General features: G+C 48.6%; 1 long non-coding RNA gene across 3 annotated transcripts in view; it reads left to right on the top strand.

Moving 5' to 3' along the window:
• The window catches only part of LOC142582008 (uncharacterized), a 40,173-nt gene extending 14,367 nt beyond the window's left edge, over window positions 1–25,806 (top strand). The window contains exons 3-4 of one of the 3 annotated variants that reach the window (XR_012828361.1): window positions 16,767–17,003; window positions 24,983–25,806. This is a non-coding gene — a long non-coding RNA (uncharacterized LOC142582008). The remainder of the gene's footprint in view (window positions 1–16,766; window positions 17,004–24,982) is intronic. The other 2 variants (XR_012828356.1, XR_012828358.1) reach the window with 2 other exon arrangements.
• Window positions 25,807–26,369: the final 563 nt, after the last annotated feature.

Below are 26,369 nucleotides of genomic sequence, written 5' to 3'. Positions count from 1 at the left end.
GTGGATTTATTCTTGTGTCTTTAATTTGATCCGGCACCGCACATTCCAGAAAAATGGATCGGGCTTGCCTGTTCAGCAATCGTAGGTTGCTTGACGATTCTTCCGGCATAAAGATGATGACGTGTGGCCAGCGCGCAGGCCTTGACTTCACAGTCGTTGTGCTCGCAGGAGTTGACGGCGCTGTGTTGACGATTTTTCTCCTCGCCGTCTTACTTCGGACGGGTATGAAGCCGTCGTCGGATGAGTCGTCTTCCGACATAGAGTACAGCTCGGTGTCACTGGGGGAGCCAACTCACTTGCTTGCGGTTGACGGCCGTGATGACTTCTGGCCAGGCAGGCCTCTCGCATGCTCCGCGTCCATGGCCGCAAGACGGGGAGGTGAGGCAACCCGAAAGGCGAAGATTTCACCAAAAATTCGGAGAGCACAGAAACAAGTGTTCTGTCAAGAAGACACTTCGTCGTCTTCTCGTGGTGAGCAAAATGCTAATGGATGGTAAAGTACCTAACGAATGGAGGCTAAGTAGGATGAGAATGATATATAAGGGAAAGGGGGACAAAGCTGACATAACTACCGGCCTATAACAGTAACGTCAGTAGTTTACAGGGTGGTAATGCAGATTATAAAAGACAGACTGCAGGCATGGGTAGAGAACGAGGCGGTGCTTGGAGAGCTACAAAATGGGTTCCGGAAGCATAGGAGGCTAGAAGGCAATCTGTTCTCACTGACACAGTGCATTGAAATAGCTGAAAAGGAACACAGACCCCTATGGCTGGCTTTTTTTTTTTTTTGGATATCACTGGAGCCTATGACAGTTTACTTCAAGAAGGCTTGTGGGCCATTCTGGAAACTTTAGGAGTGCAAGATGGAGTAACCAATTTCTTAAAAGGTATCTATAGATGTAACCGGGTGAATATACAATAGGAAAAGCAGGTTTCGGAGCCTGTAATCATGATTCGGCGGGGGCTTAGGCAGGGGCGTCCATTGTCACCTCTGTTGTTTATGCTGTACCTACAAGGATTAGAGGCCAAAATACAGCAAAACGCACTCGGCTTCAAGCTATCATTTTTCAAACAAGAAACAAGGAAAAATTCATTGAACAGTCATTACCAGGACTAGAGGGGTATGCGGATGATGTATTAATGGCTAACAATACAGAAGATCTGCAGGAATTGATGGACATATGTGGTACAGAAGGAGACATATTAGGCTTGAAGTGTAGCAAAGAAAAATAAGCAGTCATGATTTTCAGTGATAACATTTGCGCCGAGCATAGGATACAGGAGGCCACGCTTGAGATAGTCGATAAGTACAAGTATCTTGGGGTATGGATAAATAATGGGATTGAGTATCTGACAGAGTACGAAAAATATGTAACGACTAAAGGTAACAGAAGTGCAGCGATTATGAAGAGTAGGGCACTGTGGAACTACAATAGGTACGACGTAGTACGAGGGATATGGAAGGGGGTAATGGTTCCGGGCCTGACTTTTGCCTATGCAGTTCTATGTATGAGAGCAGAGACCCGGGAACAGTTGGAAACTAGGCAACGTGGTGTGGGTAGGCTCGCTCTGGGAGCACATGGCAATACACCAAATCTTGGGGTGCAGGGGGATCTGGGATGGTCTTCTTTCGAGAGCAGAGAGGCTAGTAGCAAGATAGCATTTGAGGAGTGATTGAGAAAAAAGGGGGAAATGCGGTGGGCTAGGAAGGTTTCCAATTACTTATACACGACGAATGTTAACACAAGGTGGAGGAAGCGAACCAGAAAATTGTCAAGCAAATTCTTGGGCAGCAGTGGGGGGACAGGTAAGGAATTATCCGTCAAGAAAAAGGTTAAGGAGACAGAGAGGGGTATGTGGAAAACAGAGATGCAAACCAAATCAGCATTAGAGACATACAGGACGTTTAAGCAAGAAATAGCCAAAGAAAATATTTACGATAACTCTAAGGGAAGCTCGTTGTTTGAGGCCAGGACAGGTGTACTGCGGACTAAAACGTACTGAGCCAGATACCAGGAGATAGACTTGTTGTGCGGGGCATGTGGAGAGGTGGAGGAAACGGCTGAACACTTGATACTTGCTTGTAAACGACTTCACCCTGCAGCTGAATGTAACGGGGAACTATTCAAAGCTTTGGGTTTTAAAGACAGTGAAAGTAAAATAGACTTTGAACAGGTAGAAATAACTAAACTGAGACTATCTGATTGGTGGATAATATCAACGCAAAAGTAAAGGAGTAAATACATAGGTATGCATGCATATAGTACCTTTCAAGGCTAGGTGGAGCGCGCCGCCTGATTCAAAGGGTTGAGCCTCATTCATCCATCCATCCATCCGCAAACGCCAAAACCCTATTCTAAAACTCTTCAGTCCTGCATGCCTCAACGCTAACACCGCAAAGCTCTTTGGGGCCCCTATTCTAAAACTATTTATTGTTGCCAATTACAAGGCATACGCCTTCTAAAGCGAGGCTTTATTTGCATTTCTACTTTCCCACTGCTTCTGCTGCTTTGGCTGCTGCTGTCGGTACACCACGTCATGGAGACCAATACATGGCCTGCATACACGGAGTCTCCATATACATGGAGAGAGCATGGTAGAGAAGAAAAGAAACGCGAGGAACTCGTTTGGACCGCACCGCGTCGAATGTGCACAATGCCCTCTGGAGCTCCTGAGTCATCGCCACATTAGCATCTTGACAGCTGTAATTATCCACAACCCCACGCAAGCGCAGGCCTTTCTACCAACGTGCAAGTCCAGATGGAAGTTAGAATGGAGGAGAGAAGGCAGGGAATGGGTAGAACTGACGCAGTCGCGAAAAGAGTGAATGCCACTCGTTTGCCACTCTTCGCTCGCAGTTCCCAAACAAACACAAGGGGGGTGGGGGATACGTAAAAGGTGACGTGAGAAGGCAAGGAAACGCCGGTTAAACTTACGTTCAAGGATCGGCGCGTTTCTGCTATTTCTGAAAAATAAAACCCTGCAAATATGTCCAGCGGACAACTTGCGCACGGCGTGAAGATGCAGAGCCGCATTAAAGCGTACTGCAGGGTCTAGGTGACACAACAAAACAGTAGTACGTCAAAGCAACACTTCTGTGCTCGCCGCGATAGCTTTGCGGCTATGGCATTGCTCGAGGTCGCGGGTTTGGCGGAGGCAGCCGCATTTTGACGGGGGCAAAATAAAGAAACACTCATGCACTTTGATGTATGGACACGTTAAAGAACACCACGGTGCCAAAATAAATCCGGAGTGCGCCACTATGGTCTGCCTCGTAATCCGATGGTGGTTTCGGCACGTACAGCCCCATAATCCAATTCAAGTTTAATGCTTCTGCCGCGATGTGATGTGAGGCAACGACACTGCTCAACCCTCTCAGAGGTTATGAAATATGGAGCACAACATTTCAAGCAAACACCTCTCCCTTTGTGTTTTCTGTACTACGCAGACAAACAGCAGCGGTGCACGCAAGGTAACGTTTAACATCAACTCGCCAATCACGCGTTGACAAATCGTTGAAGAAATTAAACATTCGCCGTCAACATCACTGCTAATCGTCAATCAAAGCAAACAGCACAGGAAGCTTCGCCTACATCGATTCCCACAGTGCGTGGGATTTGCATAATTTTTTAAAAATTACATTTGTACTTATTTTAAAGCGAAGCTTTCTTGCCTCTTTCTTCAACTTTCCCAATGCTGCTGCTACCGCTATGGCTGTCTTGCATCTTGGACACTGCGTCGGCGGTTGTTCAGAGCGTGTATATACATGGAAGGAGCGTGGCAGATAGGAAAGGAAACGCGAGAAACTCGTTTTGACCTTTCCATCGCGTCGCCTGTGCTCAATGCCCTGTGGAGCTCTCTGGGCGTCGCCACATAAGCCTCTTGACAGCTGTAATTGTCAATGACCCCTCTGCAAAAGCATTGCAGAAACTGCAGCACTAACCTTTTTACTAACATGCAAGTCCAGAGGGAAGCTAGATGGAATGGGAGATAAAGACATCACTTATGTAGCGCTCAAGAATTGGGACACAGAAGGAAGCAGTACAACGCTGTGTCGTGTTTGCCTCTGTGTTTTCCTATTATTGAACCCTACAAAGGAAGTGGTTTGTCAGTCCTAGACTTGGAAAAAAATTTGAAAAAGATTTGGAAGCCATTCATCATGAACTTTCACGTAATAACTATCCTGCTTCATTTGTGGCTTCACTGCAGCGTCGCCTATCCCACCCGCCTAGTGCTTCCTCTGCCACGCTTGTTCCTCGTAAACGTGCTGCAATACCTTATGCTTTCGGTATTAGCGAGACCTTAGCCCGCGTACTTCGTTAATTTTGATGTGCACGTTGCACATATGTGCCAGCAAAAAAAAAAAAAGCTGGCAGATCCCACCCCGTGTGATAACTGATGTTATGCGAAGCAGTGTGCGGGGAGTCTACCAAGTTAACGAAACGACCATGATATCACCAAGACGTAGGCGGCTGTTTCATGGCCTACATGATACACGTCATGATATTGATGTCATGACCTATCGCATGTGTTATCATACACTCTTGCCATACTATGCCAGTTTTAGTAAATACCAGTTCCGTCTCGTTCGGAAAGACTTCTCCGATGCATGACACAAGCACCCGAGACCGTGAACTGTTTGGTGTACCTCCCTCCATACGCGACTAGTGAATTCGCGGTAAGCGTTGAAAGCTTTTTTTCATTTTCTTATATTCTTTTTTTTTTCACACTACTTTTAAGTGCTGTTCAAATTCGCTGAAAATATATCCTGTATCTAGCCGCGTTCATGGTCGCTTGCGTACTGACTCTACCCACATGCCTCACGCTGACTTTCTAATGAGAGCCCCCCCCCCCCCAAAGAAAAAAACAACATTGTAGCCTTAAAGGAAGAGAAAAAAGTGGTGAGAAGGTTTGCAGTGTCACGCAAACAATAAGAAAAATAACGTAGTGACAACGGTTGCAAAGTTCAATTACAGATTTTTATCAAGTCAAAGAAAAGAAAACGTCGTAGTTTGCGTCCATCATTTCTTCTACATTCGCACTGATATTCGTTTTCGCGGGTTTCCGTTTGTACTCCTGTAGATCACGAGCATGCATTCGCAACGGTGAAAGGTCGTCGGTACGCCTGTATGGTTTGCCTAGCCGAGTTCACGGCCGTGTGCACTCGTGAGATTCCGGAACTACAAGGCCGGAACCGATTAGAAATCGTTCTATATTGGCCTCGAGCTCCACCACTGGAAAAGCTGGCGCCACCGTCGGCGTGACGTGCTATTAGGGATCACGTGGACATAGCGGCCGCGTCGGCTGCTTCGAGAGCTCCTAAGCGAGCTGAAAACGAGAGTTTAAATTCCCTCATACGCTGCGGTCCTCATTTAGTGGCGAGATTTTCCCGCTTCGAGTGTCTCCTTTACAACGCTTGAAAGCACTAGAATAGGTAGTGGCTGCCTTTGAAGGCGCGCAACATGGTAGGCTACTGCTCGGTGCCGCAGTGCCGGACGTACGCAACGGAGCCCGGTGTCAGCCTTATTCACACGTAGCCGCAGGACAAGAAGCTGCGTGAAGCTTGGCTCGCGAAACATAAAACCGGCAAACAGACATCGGCTACAACTCGGGTATGCAGCAAGCAGAGACGCGAGGAAGATTTCTGCTACGGCGCCGGGTCTGCGATGTTCGGAAAACGCGCGCTGAGACGCTCGCCCGAGTCCGCTGCCCGACTAATGTCATGACGGTTTGGTCTATGAACTTGTCGATACTATAGATACTGGCATGCTCACTGGAATGGAAAGGGAGGGGTAAGAAGCACATTAAAAAAAGGCATGGCATATGGTCATGTTTGTACGTGTTATGAATTAATGCAGTGGATTACAAAAAAGAAGCAGCGGGAATCGCACGCTGAGAAAACCGATGAACATACAGTGCGACGCAACTCGAGAAATAATATGGAAACGTCCAAGAATTTAGAAGAAAAAAAAGAAGATTGAATCGCCGCGACGGCACATCACAGTCCCCGTATGCGTCGAAGTCTCTACAATGAAATTATTTTGAACAGCTCTGATAGCGCCCACGCAACAATGGTTTCTTGTATGCTGTCAAATGCTCATATTCTGCGGCCTAAAGCTCATGGCACGGTGCGAAAACGCGCTCACAGCGAAAGCAAAACATTGTGCGCGGACATGCATGCAGACGCGCAGTCGGTCGCTGCGAACCCGTGCGATCGCTGCATTGAGGCTTCATTCTGTTATGCTCCATTTGGTTATACAGGCAGCCCAATCTAACAACATATTTCACATAGTTTACTCTCAGCGTTTGGCTACCTTTCACGAAAGAAGCCGGTTCGGGAGACTCCATCGCGGCGACCGCGCGCAGTGGCGTTCACTGTACGTATTCGGTAAAGAGATAGCGTCTGTAAACGATTCTGTGCTTTCAGTTTGCCCAAGATTATTATTTAGAGAGTAAAAAACTTCTCTCGTTTCGAAAGTACTTACGGAAATGTCCGGGAGAGCTCGCGCGTGGTGTTTTCATTGAGCGCCGACAGCAAAACCTATGAGGAGCGCGCCGCATGATCCCTCATACTACGCCAGCGAGGCGCTTCCGGTAGATGGCGACTCCGTAACACCTCGCCGCCAATTGAGTTACCCATCGCGATCAGGAAAACACATCGATCACGGATAAATCTCGGAAGGTTTTAGGCATGTAGGGTCCTCTGGGCTGTACTTGTTGGCGATAAGGTAGCCTCGCCGCCTACGGGATTATCTGACTGAGTTATGTCGAATGCTCGGTTGCCGTAGTCGGAAGTTCGAATCCTATCAGATTTTTTTTTTTAATTTGACGATGGTAAGCTCGAAATTCAGCTCCTTTAGTGCACGACATATGCAGGCTTGGAGTGACTCCTGACACCGGCAAAAGATGCCGACAGCGAGTGGGGCTATACTAATCCAGGTACAACCAAATTAGGAAGGCCCACTAAGCTTCAACAAAGACACTCCCTCACCAGTACAGGAATTGACCTCCTTGGTGCAGTATTCGGCCACTACCTCCCGAATGATTCTTACAATTACCCCTGGCCCTCAGTCCCCAGCAGCTGCTGAGCACCTGACCAAGGCGGTGGTCAGACCTGTAACTCAGCAGAGGGTGCTAAGAATCTCTGGGTCCGGACAGGTCGCCAATGGAAACTGACCCTGTCAACCTTTAAATGCCGAACTCTGTCGAGTGAGGCTAGCTTAGCAGGATTCTTTGAGGAACTATCAGGCATTGTTTTGGGATATCATCGGCCTTAGGGAAATTAGAACTGGTGAGGCTTATACATTGCTGAATAACGGACATGTCCTGCGCTATAGAGGTCTCCCAGATAAGAAGCAATACGGGGTATGATTTCTAATCCATAAGGACATAGCGGGCAACATTGACGAATTCTACAGCATTAATGAGAGGGTAGATGTAGTCTTAATCAAACTTAATAAGAGGTATAAATTAAAAGAAGTACAAGCCTACGCTCCAACATCCAGTCACGATGATGATGAAGTAGATCACTTTTATGACGATATTCAATTAGCGATGAAAAAATTGCAAACTCAGTATACTGTAGCAATGGGTGACTTCAATGCAAAAATGGAGAAAAATCAGGCTGGTGAACAAGCAATTGGCAACTACGGCGTTGATTCTAGGAACGCTAGAGGAGAGATGCTGATAGAATTCGCAGAAAGGAATAAACTTCGAATAATGAACACCTTTTTCGGAAAGCGTAGCAAGAGAAAGTGGACCTGAAAACGGCCCTAATGGTGAAACAAGAAATGAAATTGACTTCACACTTTCTGCTGATCCCAGCATAGTGCAGGATGTAGAAGTGATAGGTAGGGTAAAGTGCAGTGATCATAGGTTAGTGAGGGCTAGAATTCACCTCAATTTGAAGAGAGAAAGAACAAAATTGGTCAAGAAGAAACAGGTCAACCTAGAGGCAGTAAGGGTAAAAGCAGACAAATTCAGGCTGGTACAAACAAATATGCAGCCTTAGAACAGAGAGATGGTGACGATCGACCTATAGCTAATGAATGAACCCGTAACTAGGTTGGCTTCAGAGCCAGCATTTCAAGTGGGAGGCAAGGCACCAAAGCAACCAGTAGGCAAGCTCTCCCAAGTAACAAAGGACCTAATAAAGAAACGGCAAAAAATTTAAGTGTCCAACTGAAGAGATAACATAGAATTCGCGGAACTGTCAAAACTGATCAACAAGGCGAAAATAAGTGATATATTCGAAGCTATAATAATGTGAGAAAGACTGAAGAAGCCGTAAAAATGGACGCAGCCTGAAATCAGTGAGATAGAAACTTGGCATAGGACAAACCAAGATGTATGCACTAAAATATAAGCAGGGTAATATCAGCAATCTCGAAGATGTAGTAAAAGCAGCGGAAGAATTCTATACTGACCTGTACAGTACCCAGAGGAGTCAGGATACCTCAATTAGAAACAGTAATGAACAGGATACAGAAACTCCTCCTATAACTAGCGATGAGGTCAGAAGGGCCGTGCAAGACATGAAACGAGGAAGGGCGCCAGGAGAAGATGGAATAGCAGTCGATTTAATCAAAGATGGAGGAGACATAATGCTTGGAAAACTGGCGGCTCTTTATACGAAGTGTCTATCGACTTCAAGGGTCCCAGAAAACTGGAAGAATGCAAACGTTATACTAATCCACAAAAAGGGCGACGTTAAAGAACTAAAAAATTATAGGCCCATTAGCTTACTCCCAGTATTAAATAAAATATTTACCAAAATAATCTCCAATAGAATAAGGGCAACACTGGATCGACTTTAGTCAACCAAGGGAACAGGCTGGCTTCACGAAGGGATACTCTAAAATTTATCACATCCATGTCATTAATTAGGTTATCGAGAAATCCGCAGAGTATAATAAGCCTCTCTATATGGCTTTCATACATTACGAAAAGGCATTTGATTCAGTAGAGATACCGAATGTCATAGCGGCATTACGTAATCAAGGAGTACAGAACGCTTACTTAAGTACCTTGGAAAATATCTACAGAAGTTTGTCAGGATTGGGGGCTCAATCCCATCGCTCGTGATCCGTTGTCAAGATTGGAGTCGGGCATGAATTAGAAGGTAGCTGGCCCACCGTCGTCCAACTTATCCACGCTGAGGACGTTGATGAAGGGAAGGACTGCTTCTCATCGAGAACGAGGAATATGGGTTTATTTACAGTATCTACATCAGTCTAGCATGACTGCTTGAGAAAGTACATCAGTCTAACATGACTGCATGAGAGAGAGTGTCCTGAGCAGCCGCACAACAGCGGTTTTTAAACACTCTGTCCTCTCCCGATACAAGGTGATGCGAAGTCATCGCAAACTAGCCGCCTCTCTGCGGCACGGTTTACACGCACACACGCATACACACAGGTGCGAAGGTCCGGAGCCGACGTCACAGGGGCCCTGTAGAACTCGGAGCCGTTCCGGGTAGCGCGTTGTCTTGCGTCTTGGCCGGTGCGTGGGAAGCAGCGCAAAACGGCGTTCCCGCGGCAACTCGCGCACCCGTAGCAGATCAGGTCCGCGTTGGGGAGTTTGGGAACAATAGTTGGCCCGCCGAACTCATTCCGTCACAACGGCGATGAGGTTAGAGGTTGGCGGCGGTTTCAGCACAAAGCCTGCTTCATCGAACGCATCCTAGCTGAAGCGACGCAGAGTGGGGGATGCGCGTCTTGTTCCCCGACACAAAGTCGATTTAGTCACGCTGTGACTAAATCGAGAGGTTGGCGGCGATGCTACCGAGATGTTGCTTCCACAGCCGCAACTGGGTGGCAAACTTGCACTGCAGCTGGCCGTTCTTAACAGGTTCTACAGCAACCTTAATTCTACACAAGAAAAGCAGGAAGATAGCTATAAAGAAAGGGGTCAGACAGGGAGACACAATCTTTCCAACGCTATTCATGGCGTGCTTGTAAAAAGTATTCAAGCTATTAAACTGGGAAGGAGTAAGGATCGACGGCGAATATCTCAGAAACCTTCGATTTGCCGATTACATTGTTCTATTCAGCAGCACTGCAGACGAGTTGCAACAAATGATAGAGGACCTTGACAGAGAGAGCGTAAGAGTGGGGTTGAAGATTAATATGCAGAAGACAAACACAATGATGAATAGCCGGACAAGAGAACAAGAATTCAGGATCGCCAGTCAACCTTTAGAGTCTGTGAAGGAGTACGTTTACCTAGGTCAGTTAATCACAGGAAACCCTGATCATGAGAAGGAAATTCATAGAAGTATAAAAAATGGTTTGGATCGCATACGGCAGACATTATCAGCTCCTGACTGGAAGCTTGCCATTATCATTGAAAAGGAAAGTGTACAATCAGTGCATTTTACCGGTGCTGACATATGTGGCAGAGACATGGAGACTGACAAAGAAGCTTGAGAACAAGTTAAGGACCGCGCAAAGAGCGATGGAACGAAGAATGCTAGGCATAGTGTTAAGAGACAGAAAGAGGGCGGTTTGGATCAGAGAGCGAACGGGTATAGCCGATTTAAGAGAAAAAAAATGGAGCTGGGCAAGTCATGTAATGTGCAGGTTAGACAGCCGTTTGACCATTAGGGTTACAGAATGTATACCAAAAGAAGGGAAACGCACTCGAGGACGGCAGAAGACTAGTGGAGTGATGAAATTAGGAAATTCGCGGGCGCTAGTTGGAATCGGCTGGCGCACGACAGGGGTAATTGGAGATCGCAGGGAGAGGCCTTCGTCCTGCAGCGGACATAAAACAGGCTGCTGCTGATGATGATGATGAAGTTAACGAAATGGCCATGAGAGCACCAAGACGTAGGCGGCTAGATAGATACTGTCAAAGTGGCAAATGTTTGCCAAGAAATGCTTCGCATTTAAAACTGAAAAACGTGCTTGCAAATGTCAAAGACAAGCTTCCAAAAGAAAGCTACGGAGGTGTTCTGTATAATGTTCCGTGTGCAGACTGTAATCACGTCTACATCGGCGAGACGGGTAATCTTCAAAGCCGCATCAAGGAACACTCTTATGATGTCAAGTGTCTTCTAACGCTCTTGTTGAGCCTTCTGTCTCGGATGGACATGTTGACTATAGGTATAGGGCACGTGTGCTAGCCACTGAAAGTAATCTAACCTCGCGTCTGCATCTTGGGTCAATACTGATCCAGACTACTGATACCACGCTGAACTGCAGTGACGGCAGCCTTACTTCTGTTTATGCCTACTGTTTGCGCGATCTATTCACGCGTACATAATCGTCTCCCCCTTTCTTTTGCTTTCATTGCGAACAAGGCCCCCGTATGGTAGCCGAAACGTCTTTTAAACCGAATCTGTTTATGCGGACCGTGTGCCGTCGTTGTCGGACTTCGCTAAAACTATCATCATGAGCAATGAATCGTGCGTCGTCGTCGTCTACAGCTGGCTCGTTGGCGCCCCTAGGCACCAGCGCGCGAAGGCGCTCGTGCCACTGCTCCCTAACTGCTCCCGCATTCGTCGTCGTCGTCTTCCACAGCTGGCTCCGTTGCCGCTCGACATTCCAGCGTTGAAGTTCACTTCTCTCCTCTAATGGGGGTCTAATGGGGAGGGCGCGTCTACGGTGGTATGTGCCATTCATTGTCTCACGTGACGGGCAGGTTTAATTTTGAAGAATCGCAAGCGGCAATGCCGGGCGGATGCTGCTAACAACGCCACTGAGCAAACTCGAAACATCGAACGCAAGCAACAACGGCGAACTGAGGGCATACCGTCACTGATGTTCTCTGCGTCGCAGCCGAACGTGTGTGTAACCTAAAACACCCAAAAACGTTAATCGTCAAAACAGTTCAAGCTCACACGAAAAAAAAAGCACTGGGAGAACTACAAAAAAAAAAAAGGACTCCTCAAGCATGCTCACCACGCGAAGCATGCAAAAGCGAAAATGAGGTGAAAGAATGGTGAACCAAAAGATGTACAATGAAAACTGCTTGCGAAGTTCGACTTGCATGGTATAACACTCGGTGTAACTAACAGTTTCGCTGTTCGGCGATCTTCACGGACTGGAAGGGGCGGTAATTTTTGTGTGCGTGTGTGTGTTTGGTCGGCGTCCCTTTCACCTTTGACTATGATTTGTTAGCAATATATGTCCAGTGTGCAATGCTTGAAGGACCTGCATCACATGACCTGCACATGCAGCCACATATACCGGAATTGCTTCCACGCATGCGTGAGATGTTGGATACACTGAGTCAAACTGTAGACGGCTTTTAATGTGTTTTTTTCCTTTGTTATATAGGGAATTTAAGGTTGGAGGAGGGGGGTAGAATACTGAGCATTTCGAAAGTACAGTCAACATACGTAAGCTCTGCTGACTGTACGTTCAAACTATCGTGGATGATTAATAAGGCTTTGTTTCTTCGATAACCCTTTTTTGTACCATATTTGTTTGGTTTTTTAATGTTTTAACTGATAAAAGAAAAGGTGTAATTAACATTTGGGATTTCGATAAAAAAGATTCTGCATACAGAGGTAATTCTGAGAAATTTTTTTTATTAGAATGAATGCAAATGAGCGGCTAAAGAAATGGGCGACAAGGAAGACAAGAAAATGGCATAGAAATGCTTTAATCTGCAAAAACGAAATGGAAAAAAGAAAACACTGATGTGCCTCATTTTAAATGCATAAGCATTTCTATGCTTACCCAACGAGAAAAACCATCCGTCCGTTTCGTAAGACGATCGCCTTCAAGATAGCGCCCGCAGCAGCGAGCGAATTCATCTTCGTGATGCCTCTCGCTTTAGTGCCAGCTACGCGGCGAGAACACAGAACACGCGAAGCTGTCAGCACTCTCCGCACTGAGTCCCCATCGCAGATCGCTTTCAAGATTGCGGCTCGCGCGTATCTATTCAACGCGAACTCAGCGGCAAGAACACAGCACACGGGGGTGTCAGCAGTGGGCGCTCTCTATTGCCATCGCAGATCGCTTTCAAGATTGGGGCTCGCGCGTATCTCTTCAAAGCGAACTCAGCGGCGAGAACACAGCACGCGAAGGTGTCAGCAGTGGGTGCCCTCTGCCGCCATCGCAGATCGCTTTCAAGATTGGGGTTCGCGCGTATCTCTTCAACGCGAACTCAGCGGCAAGAACACAGCACACGAGGGTGTCAGCAGTGGGTGCCCTCTGCCGCCATCGCAGATCGCTTTCAAGATTGCGGCTCGCGCGTATCTATTCAACGCGAACTCAGCGGCAAGAACACAGCACACGAGTGTGTCAGCAGTGGGCGCTCTCTATCGCCATCGCAGATCGCTTTCAAGATTGGGGCTCGCGCCTATCTCTTCAAAGCGAACTCAGCGGCGAGAACACAGCACGCGAAGGTGTCAGCAGTGGGTGCACTCTGCCGCCATCGCAGATCGCTTTCAAGATTGCGGCTCGCGCGTATCTATTCAACGCGAACTCAGCGGCAAGAACACAGCACACGAGTGTGTCAGCAGTGGGCGCTCTCTATCGCCATCGCAGATCGCTTTCAAGATTGGGGCTCGCGCGTATCTCTTCAAAGCGAACTCAGCGGCAAGAACACAGCACACGAGGGTGTCAGCAGTGGGCGCTCTCTATCGCCATCGCAGATCGCTTTCAAGATTGGGGCTCGCGCGTATCTCTTCAACGCGAACTCAGCGGCGAGAACACAGCACGCGAAGGTGTCAGCAGTGGGTGCCCTCTGCCGCCATCGCAGATCGCTTTCAAGATTGGGGCTCGCGCGTATCTCTTCAAAGCGAACTCAGCGGCAAGAACACAGCACGCGAAGGTGTCAGCAGTGGGTGCCCTCTGCCGCCATCGCAGATCGCTTTCAAGATTGGGGTTCGCGCGTATCTCTTCAACGCGAACTCAGCGGCAAGAACACAGCAAACGAGGGTGTCAGCAGTGGGTGCCCTCTGCCGCCATCGCAGATCGCTTTCAAGATTGGGGCTCGCGCGCATCTCTTCAAAGCGAACTCAGCGGCGAGAACACAGCACGCGAAGGTGTCAGCAGTCGGTGCCCTCTGCCGCCATCGCAGATCGCTTTCAAGATTGGGGTTCGCGCGTATCTCTTCAACGCGAACTCAGCGGCAAGAACACAGCACACGAGGGTGTCAGCAGTGGGTGCCCTCTGCCGCCATCGCAGATCGCTTTCAAGATTGGGGCTCGCGCGCATCTCTTCAAAGCGAACCCAGCGGCGAGAACACAGCACGCGAAGGTGTCAGCAGTCGGTGCCCTCTGCCGCCATCGCAGATCGCTTTCAAGATTGGGGTTCGCGCGTATCTCTTCAACGCGAACTCAGCGGCAAGAACACAGCACACGAGGGTGTCAGCAGTGGGTGTCCTCTGCCGCCATCGCAGATCGCTTTCAAGATTGGGGCTCGCGCGTATCTCTTCAAAGCGAACTCAGCGGCGAGAACACAGCACGCGAAGGTGTCAGCAGTGGGTGCCCTCTGCCGCCATCGCAGATCGCTTTCAAGATTGGGGTTCGCGCGTATCTCTTCAACGCGAACTCAGCGGCAAGAACACAGCACACGAGGGTGTCAGCAGTGGGTGCCCTCTGCCGCCATCGCAGATCGCTTTCAAGATTGCGGCTCGCGCGTATCTATTCAACGCGAACTCAGCGGCAAGAACACAGCACACGAGTGTGTCAGCAGTGGGCGCTCTCTATCGCCATCGCAGATCGCTTTCAAGATTGGGGCTCGCGCGTATCTCTTCAAAGCGAACTCAGCGGCAAGAACACAGCACACGAGTGTGTCAGCAGTGGGCGCTCTCTATCGCCATCGCAGATCGCTTTCAAGATTGGGGCTCGCGCGTATCTCTTCAACGCGAACTCAGCGGCAAGAACACAGCACACGAGGGTGTCAGCAGTGGGCGCCCTCTGTCGCCATCGCAGATCGCTTTCAAGATTGGGGCTCGCGCGTATCTCTTCAACGCGAACTCAGCGGCAAGAACACAGCACACGAGGGTGTCAGCAGTGGGCGCTCTCTATCGCCATCGCAGATCGCTTTCAAGATTGGGCCTCGCGCGTATCTCTTCAACGCTAACTCAGCGGCAAGAACACAGCACACGAGGGTGTCAGCAGTGGGCGCTCTCTATCGCCATCGCAGATCGCTTTCAAGATTGGGGCTCGCGCGTATCTCTTCAACGCGAACTCAGCGGCAAGAACACAGCACACGAGGGTGTCAGCAGTGGGCGCCCTCTGTCGCCATCGCAGATCGCTTTCAAGGTAACGGCGCTCGCGCACGCGCCAGACATAGCCTCCGCTGATTGCCGTTGATCACGGTTCATAATAGTTCGACGCGGAGCACTAAAGAGCGATAACAAGTTAAAATGATCGGAACGTCATCAGCGCACCTGGCTGAGCCATCTGCAGCAGTTTGCTTGCGTCATCAATTCACCTTGCGCGGCCGACGGCAGCAGTTCGTGTTGCCGCAGCGCTGTCGTTGGTACTGGTCGCATCAAGTTTCATAGCACTGATAATGACACCGGGCTGCGAGATAAGCAAGTGGCACAATGCTTCCGCATACTTGGACAACTCCCAGATGAGTTTCTGCATAAGTTTTTGCTGCGGAAAAGAAAAGTCGAATATCTGCTAAGAACGACAGAAAGCTGGGCTAGTTGGTAAGGATTCCTTATGCAAAAAAGAGGCGAGGCGTGCAGACAGGACACAAGAGAGAGAAGTCCGATGAATTCCTGGTAGTGTAGGGACACTGCGAGGTGGACTGCAATAGGACCGAGGCATAGGAGCAGGGCGGGTGTCAGGGCGACTCGAGGAGCAGGCGCTGGGAAGACCCATATTGGCGATATCCTGGCGAACCACAGACTGGATCAGCGATATCGTCCCAGCAGTGTTGTTCCAATACGTCTGTTGAGGTGAGGCAGGAAATTAACGCTGCTTCGAGTTCGCGCCGTGCAATTCGGGTCACGTTTTCGCTTGGTGGTGGCGAGCTAGATTGGTCGGTGGTGTCAGTGCAGGAAGAGGTCGTTGCAGTATTTGGAAGCCGTGTAAACTGATTGTACATACGGTGACTCTTCGCCTGCTCGAAACGGCGACATTCCTTCATGATGGTGTCGACAGTCGATACGTTTCCTAAGACCAGTAGGTTGAATGCGTCGTCCGCGATGCCTTCGATGATGTGTCCAACCTTGTCCGCCTATAGCATGGACGTGTCGATTTTATGACAGAGAGCTAGGACGTCCTGAATGTAGGAGACATACGACTCGGTATCAGTTTGGGCACGCTGTTAGGGTTGGCGTCTGACACCACGTGGCGACAGGTCATTCACCCTACCCTCTGAGCCGGAGCCCACGGGTGACCTCATCCCCTTCACTTCTCATGGTCGTGGCATCGTGGGTGCTACCTCATCCCCTTCACCTTCTCTTGGTCGTGGCATCGTGGGTGCTACCTCATCCCCTTCACCTTCTCTTGGCCGGACCCCGCGGCGCCGGAGAGGTCATTCACCCGACCTTCTCCCCGGATTCGTCGAAAAGAGGATCGACTTCTCCTCCCCGTGCTCGGTATTGCAGGAGGAGGGGCCCTCTCTCCGTGCCTGTCACGTGTCATCGACGGAAGCAAGATCCCGCCCACACTTGTAGAGAGCCTATTTAAGGGGCTCCGAAATGTACTTTTGATAGACTTCATACTTGATACTTCATACTTCATGCTTTTCTTATTTTCTTTCAACTACCTTTGAATAAACCGTGCAAGTTTCGCACTAGCAAATCGTCTCGCCCCTGCTTCGTCGCCATGATCTACCGGATGCCTGCAGCCCGCCGACAACGCCACGCTACCCAATAAGTAATGTCGGTCGAGCTTCGATAGGCAGGCGCCGCTACTTCTCGGCAGCAGTACGGTACGCTACCCTGGAGTACGCAACAAACTGGCTGGCAGCGACTGGGATACGGAATCCTGGAGACCCCAACTTGGACGACAACTACGAGATCGTAGCCTCTTCGTCCTGGCAACAACGTTCGGAAGGAAGGTGTCTGGATCATGACTGCATGCGGTGAGTGCACGGCTTTTCTTCACTGAGATATCACTTGGCTCCCAGGTAGAACACAAAGTCTTGAAAACGTCGTATTAAGGGATTCAACGTCTGAAACGGATTTTTGACCAAAGTCGACGCATCAAAGACGTTCCAAACAAGGTAGCTTAAAAACGAGGGGTGAATACGTTTTGAAAACGACTCAAGGCACCACCGCCACGCCACGGCGCGAAGCCTCTTTAGCGGCTTCTACAATATTCAACAACCCATCAACGCGATCCAACTGCGCAAGGTGGCGATACCGTCGTCAAATCATGTGACCAAGGTGGCCACGTGATTCGTGATGCCGGGCAGCCGGGCGAGCCGGGCATAGTCGCGTCGTCATGGCGTCGTCGCGTCACCGCACTCGCATCGCGCTGTGGTGTGTTTGCGGCTGTTCTGAATGTGCTGCCGCTGCCCTTTGCTATGTAAGTGTTGCAGTGTTTTGCTGTCAAGAAAACGATATTCTGTGATCAGTTTGGGTTGTGCGATCTGTTTGAGCCGGGCATAATAGCGTTATCGCACTTGCATTGCGCTGTGGTATGATAGCGGCTGTTCTGAATGTGCTGTCATGTAAGTGTTGCAGGGTTTTGCCGTCAAGAAAACGACGTTCTGTGATTAGTTTGGGTTGTGCGATCTGTTTGTGTAGTTTAATTTGGAAATCAGTAGTGTTTTCAATTGGAGGGCGCGGAGTGGAGGGCACTAATCAGCTCTTCAAGTTCATTGTCATGTTATGTGAGGTGCCTTTTCACTGACGCTGTAATTAAGGCGTTAAGGGCAGTATAAGGACGAAAGTTAGAGGGACGAAATCGTGCCTGTGTGTCCCTAGCGTCGGGATCGGCCGCTATGCGTGATCCTAACAAGAAAGCATTTTGCAGAATGCGAAGAAAGGCGGCAAAATTTCTGTCTGTGCGCACCTTGCCGATCTCCGCAATAGAGCCGTCATCGTGGTATTTTAGTCTCCCGTTTAGCAAGAGTGTTGCAGACAAGAGAACTGGTTCAAACAGGCTTTTTTTTAGTGATTCAATACTAGTGCGGTATCCCAAAAGGTGAGGTCAAGTGCTCGCCCTATTTTCTTCCCTCGCGCTACAGCGCACTGACAGAATTTTGCGTGCACCATACCGTGCTTTTATCGTTTGCGCTTCAGGTTCTCGATTGTGTTTTCGCACCCTTTACCCACGTGATGGGTATTTCATGGTCTTACCGGGTACCACATGTGTCCATATATTGTGTCCAATATATGAAACGGCCAAATTCGATTTTATTTGATGCCTCAAATGGTAGTAATGTATTGAGTCCCTTGTAGCTTTGTGCTTGTTATCAATTTTACTATTTGGCGAATGGATACAGCATGTACGCTGCATAACTCGCTTGTGGATAATGCATACGTGAGTCGAGTATGCCCTTGGTATAAAATAACTTGTATGCTTTAGGTAGTACGATTGTTTGCAGTTTGGGACATGTGTCGGAATGTACGCTGTGCGCCCTTCGCGCTTTACGGCGGCCTGCCGAGTTCGTGCGGGTGCCATGTGTGCGCATGGAGTTCGCGAAGCGCTCTGGCAGTTTTATATATACATATATATATATATATATATATATATATATATATGTGTGTGTGTGTGTGTGTGTGTGTGTGTGTGTGTGTGTGTGTGTGTGTGTTCTGTTCACGCGCTTCGCACAACAGGGCATGTCGCAGTTCTTTGTCTTTGTGCAACACATTTTCCTAGCGTACGTCTGTGCATTATTTGATACCGGTTTCACACGGGGCTCTTTTAGCTGCTATCCAGTCCGTTACAAATCGAATTTCTCGGTCGTGATTGGCTCCTCTGCGCAAGCTACGAGAGTGAGCCAGTCGCATCGATAATTTCGATCCGGATCGGGCTTGATCGCGATCGAGAGTGGTCGTGTGACACCGGTTTTACACATGGCTCCCACATAGGGAACACTAAGTTCAATGCTACTGAGTGAAGAACAAGTGCATATATATGCCAGTGGTGGTATGTGGGCAAGTCTTTCTGTTGAAGCCAATACTTGTGCATTCAAAACATTTCAATTACCAGCGTAGTGCATCAATGTGTCTACTTCGATAAAATGGAGCACCAGTGCAGATATCTGAGCATACCTGTCCAGGGCAGCAAGTGTGTCTACATTGAAACCACTACCAGCATGTGCGGCAGTTCTATTTCCAGCAGCGGGACTGCACAATAATCAGTAGGGTGCTCTCAAGCTGTTTATCTATGACGCTCTGCCTGGACTGTGTGTCAAATATTTTTGGACGTGAAAGTGGGGGTGAATTGGTAAACATCAGTGGAACTGTGCCTGGACTTTGTGGCAAATGTTTTTGGATGTGAAAGTGTGAGTGAACTGGCAAAGAATTTGCTCTGGGCTACATGTGTTAAACGTTTTTCTCATTCAGAGTACTTTTTTTTACTTTAGGAGACTGGAGATGTGCGCAAAGTGTGACATGTCAGTGTGCTAATTAATGTATTTGCTGGTTTGCAAATTATTTGTTGCAACTTTGTTTTTGCCAGACAGGTACAACTTTGCCTCTTGTAAAGGGCTTTTTAGATAAAACACTTACTATTTATTATGACCATTGCTTCCTTTGTTACACAAATGCAGCTTCCAGTGCATTCCAGTTTATTTCCATGTTTATGTAAGTTTCTAATATGCGGCTTGCATATTCATTTCTCACGTTCTGGAGTGGCAAGATGCAGCATTACTGTCTCATCGTTCGCTGTACTACAGTAGTGTTCACTTGTTACACTTGTTACACGTTTAAGTATTCTGCACTAATTTCACTTTATTGCTTTTTGTTGTATGGTTATTTTTTCTCGCCATTACCTTCTTTGATATATCCTAAAGGCAATATTTCCAATTTTGCATTGTTCCCATTTTTTTTATTTCTGCCACAGGATTGTTTTATGATGGTATGCGGTGGTATTTCTTTTTGTGCTCTTTTCAAGCTTCTAGCTGATTGGTAACATTCCTTGGAGGCAGTTACTATCCGATTCATACTCTTGCATTTTTCAGTCTAATTCTTCCATTCGCTCCGATGTCACTTCTGCATAACTCTAGTCCATCTAATAGCACGTGCTCTTTACTATGATAAATTAGACACTTTAGTACACTCCAGGTTTTTCTGTTCATTTTTGTATGTGTACTTGGAATTTTGTTTAGGTGCTAGTGAATGTTCACTTTCGAGTTCATTACGAATCCTTTCTGCGACTTTTGTCATTGTTGATGTACTTTTACTTCTATTTGCATTTCTCACACAGTTTGTTCGAACCTTGCATAAGCATTACATTTTAATAAAGTGTTTTTGCTTTGTCACAATGTTCTCATTTCATGCACTCTTGGCATGAAGGGCTTGGTCTGGCCACCTGCCAAGACATGGCCATTTGTTCTTTGCAGGATGTCATTCCCATTGTGGTTGTAAGCATCGTAGCTTACTAAAGGCGGTATTAAGGATTTATTATTCCTAACAGGCTCATTTTCGTGCGAATTGGTAGAGGATGCGCCGGCTATGCGGGGAACAGTGCTTGGCACTGCGCCATGGCTCTTACAGTCAACACCGACGCTTCTACTCATCTGGGGCGCGATTGGAGATCGTTGTTTCACCTCACCGATCAGTTTCACCTCACGCGATTGGCATAGGCCGTGCCAACGGCCTAGGCCAATGAGGTTTGTTTCGCGTGAGGCGAAACTAAACGCGTGTTTTGAACAACGATGTCTGATCGCGCCCGTCACCCGCGAAAATTAGCTTCAGATGATCATAAACCTTTCAAGACCGCTTCTAGACCAGCTTTTTGATAACGTCCTAAAAACGTTTAGAAATTGGTTACGATTAGTTTTGGCAAAGGGATTACTTGTGTCTTTTCCAATCCTAGTTCTAGACCAGCTTTTCGAATACGTCTTGCAGACCTGTTCTAGATCGTCTCAAGAAAGTAATTAAGCCGGACATTAGCAGAGATATACGACGTTTTCCCGCCGAAGTTCTCTCATTCGTGTCTTCTTTAACCCGTTTTTATCGTCTTGGATAAACGCTACGAAAACGTTACGTATCTCTTTTGTGCTACCTGGGCTTTTACGTAGTTGTTGGAAAGTACATAGCAGTGATTTTTCTTTAAACCGTTGACGGAAGTTTGAGTACGTCAAGGTTGTATAGAGTGAAGGTTTAGCAGCACTAAGGGCAGCCATGAATTTGAAGGCGCTGAAAAAGCCGGAATTGTTGAGCTTGGCCAAAGAGTTGGGCCTCCAAATTGCCGAATCAAAGAGAAAGCCGGAGATCATTAAGGCAATCGAAGCGACCGGGGCAGACGATGAGGAACTGACGGAATGCCTAGAGGGCATTAAAGAAAGAGAGGAAAAAGAAGAGCGTAAGCGCCTAGAGGAAAAAGAGGATCGCGAGCGGGCTGCACGTGAGGCAAAAGAAGAGCGCGACCTCGAAATGAAGCGCCTAGAGATTGAGCTTCTGAAAGCACAAAATAGCGAAAGATTTAGCACAGAGGCACGTGAAAGCGAGCGCAGAATGACAGACTTGATGGCACCCTACGCAGTAGGAGGGGACATAGGTCTTTTTCTGGTACAGTTTGAGCGCACGTGTGAGAAGGCAAAATTCGCGAGAAACACGTGGCCGCAACGCTTGCTTACGTTACTGCCACGTGAGGTAGCTGATATTATCGCCCGCATGGGGAAAGAAGAAGCAGAGGACTTCGATGATGTCAAAGCAAATCTGCTTAAAAAGTATAGATTATCAGCTGAAGCATTCAGGCGAAAGTTCAGGGAAGTCGAGAAGACCAAAAGTGAGTCATCTTCAGATTTTGCATACACCTTGGAGGTAAACCTGAAGGAATGGCTCAGAGAAGAGGGTGCAATCGGCGACGCCGAAAAGACAATGCAGTGCGTTGCCTTAGAACAGTTCTACCGCCGGCTGCCAGTAAACATCAAGTATTGGGTTCAGGATAGGCCAGGCGTAGACATTGTTTCGAGAGCGGCCGATCTCGCTGAGGAGTACGTAACTCGCCGTGCGGACGAAGGCAGCGAAGCTCCTAAGGAGGAGATGAATAAATGCAGACCCGACAAGCCAAAACGATGGTCAAAGTCGAGTCGGTATAAAACAAAGGAAAGATCAGATTCAGGGAAAAGTAGTGACGAGGACAGCCAAGGCGAAAAGGAGTCACCCGAACAGAGGGCAGGAAAGCAAAAGAAAAAGGCTTTCGAGGCCAAAAAACCAGTAGTTTACTACAACTGCCGGCAAACGGGGCGTATCTCCGTGGGATGCAGAAATACCAAACTAGTGTTGATGTCACTAAGTAGTAACGCAGAGAATCTGAACTTGCTCGAACCGTACATTCGAGACCTCGTGGTAAACGGCAAACCGTGTAGAGTGCTTCGCGACTCGGCAGCCACAATGGACGTAGTGCATCTGTCGTACGTAGAGGCAGGCCAATTCACGGGAGAATGTGCTTCGATAAGGCAAGCCGTAGAGGCCTCCAGTGTTTGTCTCCCGGTGGCCAAAATTCGTATTGAAGGCCCTTTCGGAGTACTGGACACTGAAGCCGCCGTCTCGGCACATCTCCCGCCGCAGTATCCGTATTTGTTTTCTAACAAATCAGAGGATTTGCTACGACGCAAGGGAATCGGGTTTAGTGAGGGAACAGTGCAAGCCCTAACTCGTTCCAAGGCAAGGGATCTCGCGGCCAAGGTAGTGTATGAATGTCCAGTGGTGAAACAAACAGGATTGACAGCTGATTCGTCAACCAGTACTGAACAGGATAGCCCTATAGGGGATGAGGCGGAAAGTACGCCAGCTAATGAAAAAACCAGGAAAGCGGCGGAACCTGAAATGTCGCGAGAAGCAGAATGCAGCAAGTTATTGAACGTAAGCCCTGCCACAATGATCGCTGAGCAGGAAATGCGTAAGGCACAAAGCAATGCTGAGTATTACTATGACAGGACGGCTCGCACGCGACGTTTTGAAGTGGGGGAAAAGGTAATGATCCTGAAACCCTCGTTGAAAAACAAACTAGAGGTTCAATGGGAAGGACCGGTTGACATAATTCAGAAATTATCTGAAACAAGCTACGTAATCACGGTACGGGGAAAACGAAGGACACCACAAGTGTACCATAGCAATCTACTTAAACCCTACAGGCAGCGGGAAGCCATTGTGAACATGTCCCTTAACCAACCTGAGGAAATGCCTGTAGACTTTCCAGAGTATCCAGCAGTGACGGAGACAAAAGACATTGACGAGACCATTGATAAGTTAGTAGAACAGGCGGAGTTGAATCCCATTCAGAGGGCCGAACTGAGGGAACTCGTGTTTGAATTTAAAGAAGTATTTTCAGACACACCGGGCAGGACAACTGCGATCGTTCACGACATCGAGTTAACCTCGTCGGACCCAGTTCGTTCAAAAGCTTATCGCGTTTCGCCTCGTCAACGTGAAGTCATGACCGCTGAAATAAACAAGATGTTAGAGCTAGGTGTAATCGAGCCAGGAGAGAGTGATTATACCTCACCTCTTATCTTGGTTGAGGTCCCAGGAAAAGAGCCGCGGCCATGTATCGACTACCGCAGGCTCAATTTAATCACGAAGGACCAGACTTATCCAATACCGCATATCGAGGAAAGGCTTGAGAAAGTGAGCAGTGCTAATTTCATTTCTACGCTCGATTTAGTCAGAGGGCATTGGCAGGTTCCGTTGACCGAGAGGGCAAGCAGGCTTGCAGCGTGTATTTCCCCGATGGGAACCTTTCGTCCGAAAGTCCTGAGTTTTGGATTGAAGAATGCGCCATATTGCTTCTCTAGCCTTATGGACCAGGTGCTACGAGGAATGGAGGACTTTGCACTTCCCTATCTCGATGACATAGCTATCTTTTCTTCATCATGGGCGGACCATATGCAACACCTGCGAACCGTGTTGTGTCGGCTACGAGAGGCCAACTTAACTGTTAAGGCTCCCAAATGCCAATTAGGGCGCGCGGAGGTAGCTTATCTAGGTCATGAAATAGGGCAAGGCCATCGTCGGCCTTCCGAGGTTAAACTGACCGCGATAGACAACTTCCCGCAACCACGCACCAAGCGGGACATCAGATCATTCCTTGGCTTGGCGGGTTATTACCAAAGATATATTCCGCGGTATTCCGAGATTGCGAGTCCTTTAACGGATGCTCTCAGAAAAACAGAACCACAAACGTTAAAGTGGGATGACGCAAAAGAAAAGGCTTTTAGTATGCTGAAGAACGCACTAACGAGTCAGCCAGTGTTGAACGCGCCCGACTACTCTAAGCCATTCATTCTTCAGTGTGATGCCAGTGACAGGGGTATGGGGGTGGTGCTCTGTCAAAAGAAAAATGACGAGAACGAACATCCTGTACTGTACGCCAATAGAAAGCTTTCAGTTTGTGAGGAAGCATACAGTGCATCAGAAAAGGAATGCGCCTGCGTAGTAGGGCGGTACAGAAGCTAGCTTGCTATATCGCTGGCTCAAGATTCACCATAGAGACTGACCACTGTCCCCTCACATGGCTGCAGTCCATGTCTACGAAAAACGGTCGTCTTTTGCGCTGGAGCTTGGCCCTTCAACAGTACACCGATATTCGCTACAAGAAGGGTAAGCTTAACGGCAATGCCGACGGTTTAAGTCGTTGCCCCTAGAGTATCGAAAGCCTCATGCTCATCCGGGTTTCCGTGGCATATTTTTCGTGCATTCATATGTTTTTCCGAAGTGAAGCCGACTGTTAGCTGATTTTAATAACCACGTCTTAGCGCTTTCAAGAAATGGCTGTTTTTAGTGTTAAGGGGGGGAGGACGCGCGTAGGAAATGGGAAAGTTGTAGCGGGTTTTCTCTTTTTGTTAAAAGCCGGGTGTGTCTTGGGGGAGAGTGGCCTTGTGCTCGCTGCTTAGTGGTTGTGGGTCCGGCACTGTTCTGGGGTGATTGCTTGCCCACGCAGGAGACGAAAAGTTGCGAGACCTGCTTGCAAAGACCAATTTCACCGGACCGGACCAAGGAGAAAAGTCACAAGAGCGCCACGAGGACGGATGACCACTCCCCGGAATCTACCTGCTACGAACGAAGGGTTCGTGACCTCTACGGGGAATCCTGATACCGAAACGCCGATCCCTCGTACAGCGGCTGCTGGCCCCTACACGTCGGGATCTTCCTCCCCCGCCGGAGATGCTGTTAGGGCTGTCGTCTGACACCACGTGGCGACAGGTCATTCACCCTACCCTCTGAGCCGGAGCCTACGGGCGACCTCATCCCCTTCACCTCTCATGGTCGTGGCATCGTGGGTGCTACCTCATCGCCTTCACCTTCTCTTGGTCGTGGCATCGTGGGTGCTACCTCATCCCCTTCACCTTCTCTTGGCCGGACCCCACGGCGCCGGAGAGGTCATTCACCCGACCTTCTCCCCGGATTCGTCGAAAAGAGGATCGACTTCTCCTCCCCGTGCTCGGTATTGCAGGAGGAGGGGCCCTCTCTCCGTGCCTGTCACGTGTCATCGACGGAAGCAAGATCCCGCCCACACTTGTGAGAGCCTATTTAAGGGGCTCCGAAATGTACTTTTGATAGACTTCATACTTGATACTTCATACTTCATGCTTTTCTTATTTTCTTTCAACTACCTTTGAATAAACCGTGCAAGTTTCGCACTAGCAAATCGTCTCGCCCCTGCTTCGTCGCCATGATCTACCGGATGCCTGCAGCCCGCCGACAACGCCACGCTACCCAATAAGTAATGTCGGTCGAGCTTCGATAGGCAGGCGTCGTTACTTCTCGGCAGCAGTACGGTACGCTACCCTGGAGTAGGCAACAACGCATGGCGAGTTGTTGCTTGGCGGCTAGTTGTCGACCGGTCGGATTGCCAAAAACGGCGGAAAGCTTTTCTTTGAACAAGTCCCAGATAGTTAGCTCTTCCTCGTGTGTGTAAAACCACGTTCGCGGTGTTCCGTCGAGGTAGAACACGACATTGGCCAGCTTTGTGGTCGGATCCCACCTGCTCACCTTGCTGACGCGCTGATACATCTTCAACCATTCTTCTACGTCAACATCATTGAGGCTAGTGAACTTGCCGGAATCTTGCGGCTGAGGTAGAGCAATGTAATGGGAATGCGTAGTCGGAATTGCAGCTGCAGACGCGGTGTCTTCCACTAGAAGCATGGTCCCAGGCTGGGTGAGACGTCCGCTGCGGAGTTCCGTGGCGATGATGCGTTAAGTCTTGCTACGAAAACGCGTTGAAATAATCGTGCCATCATAGCATTGCTGACAGCTTTCGGGAGCAAACACGCAGACTCACGGCGGCAGGTTATCCTTTCCATGTATTAGTATCTGTGGCACAA

The sequence above is a fragment of the Dermacentor variabilis genome, chromosome 1, assembly GCF_050947875.1.
Source record: "Dermacentor variabilis isolate Ectoservices chromosome 1, ASM5094787v1, whole genome shotgun sequence".
Lineage (NCBI taxonomy): Eukaryota > Metazoa > Arthropoda > Arachnida > Ixodida > Ixodidae > Dermacentor > Dermacentor variabilis.
The sequence above is the reverse complement of the archived record's forward strand: the minus strand, read 5'-3'. Positions and strand labels throughout refer to the sequence as shown.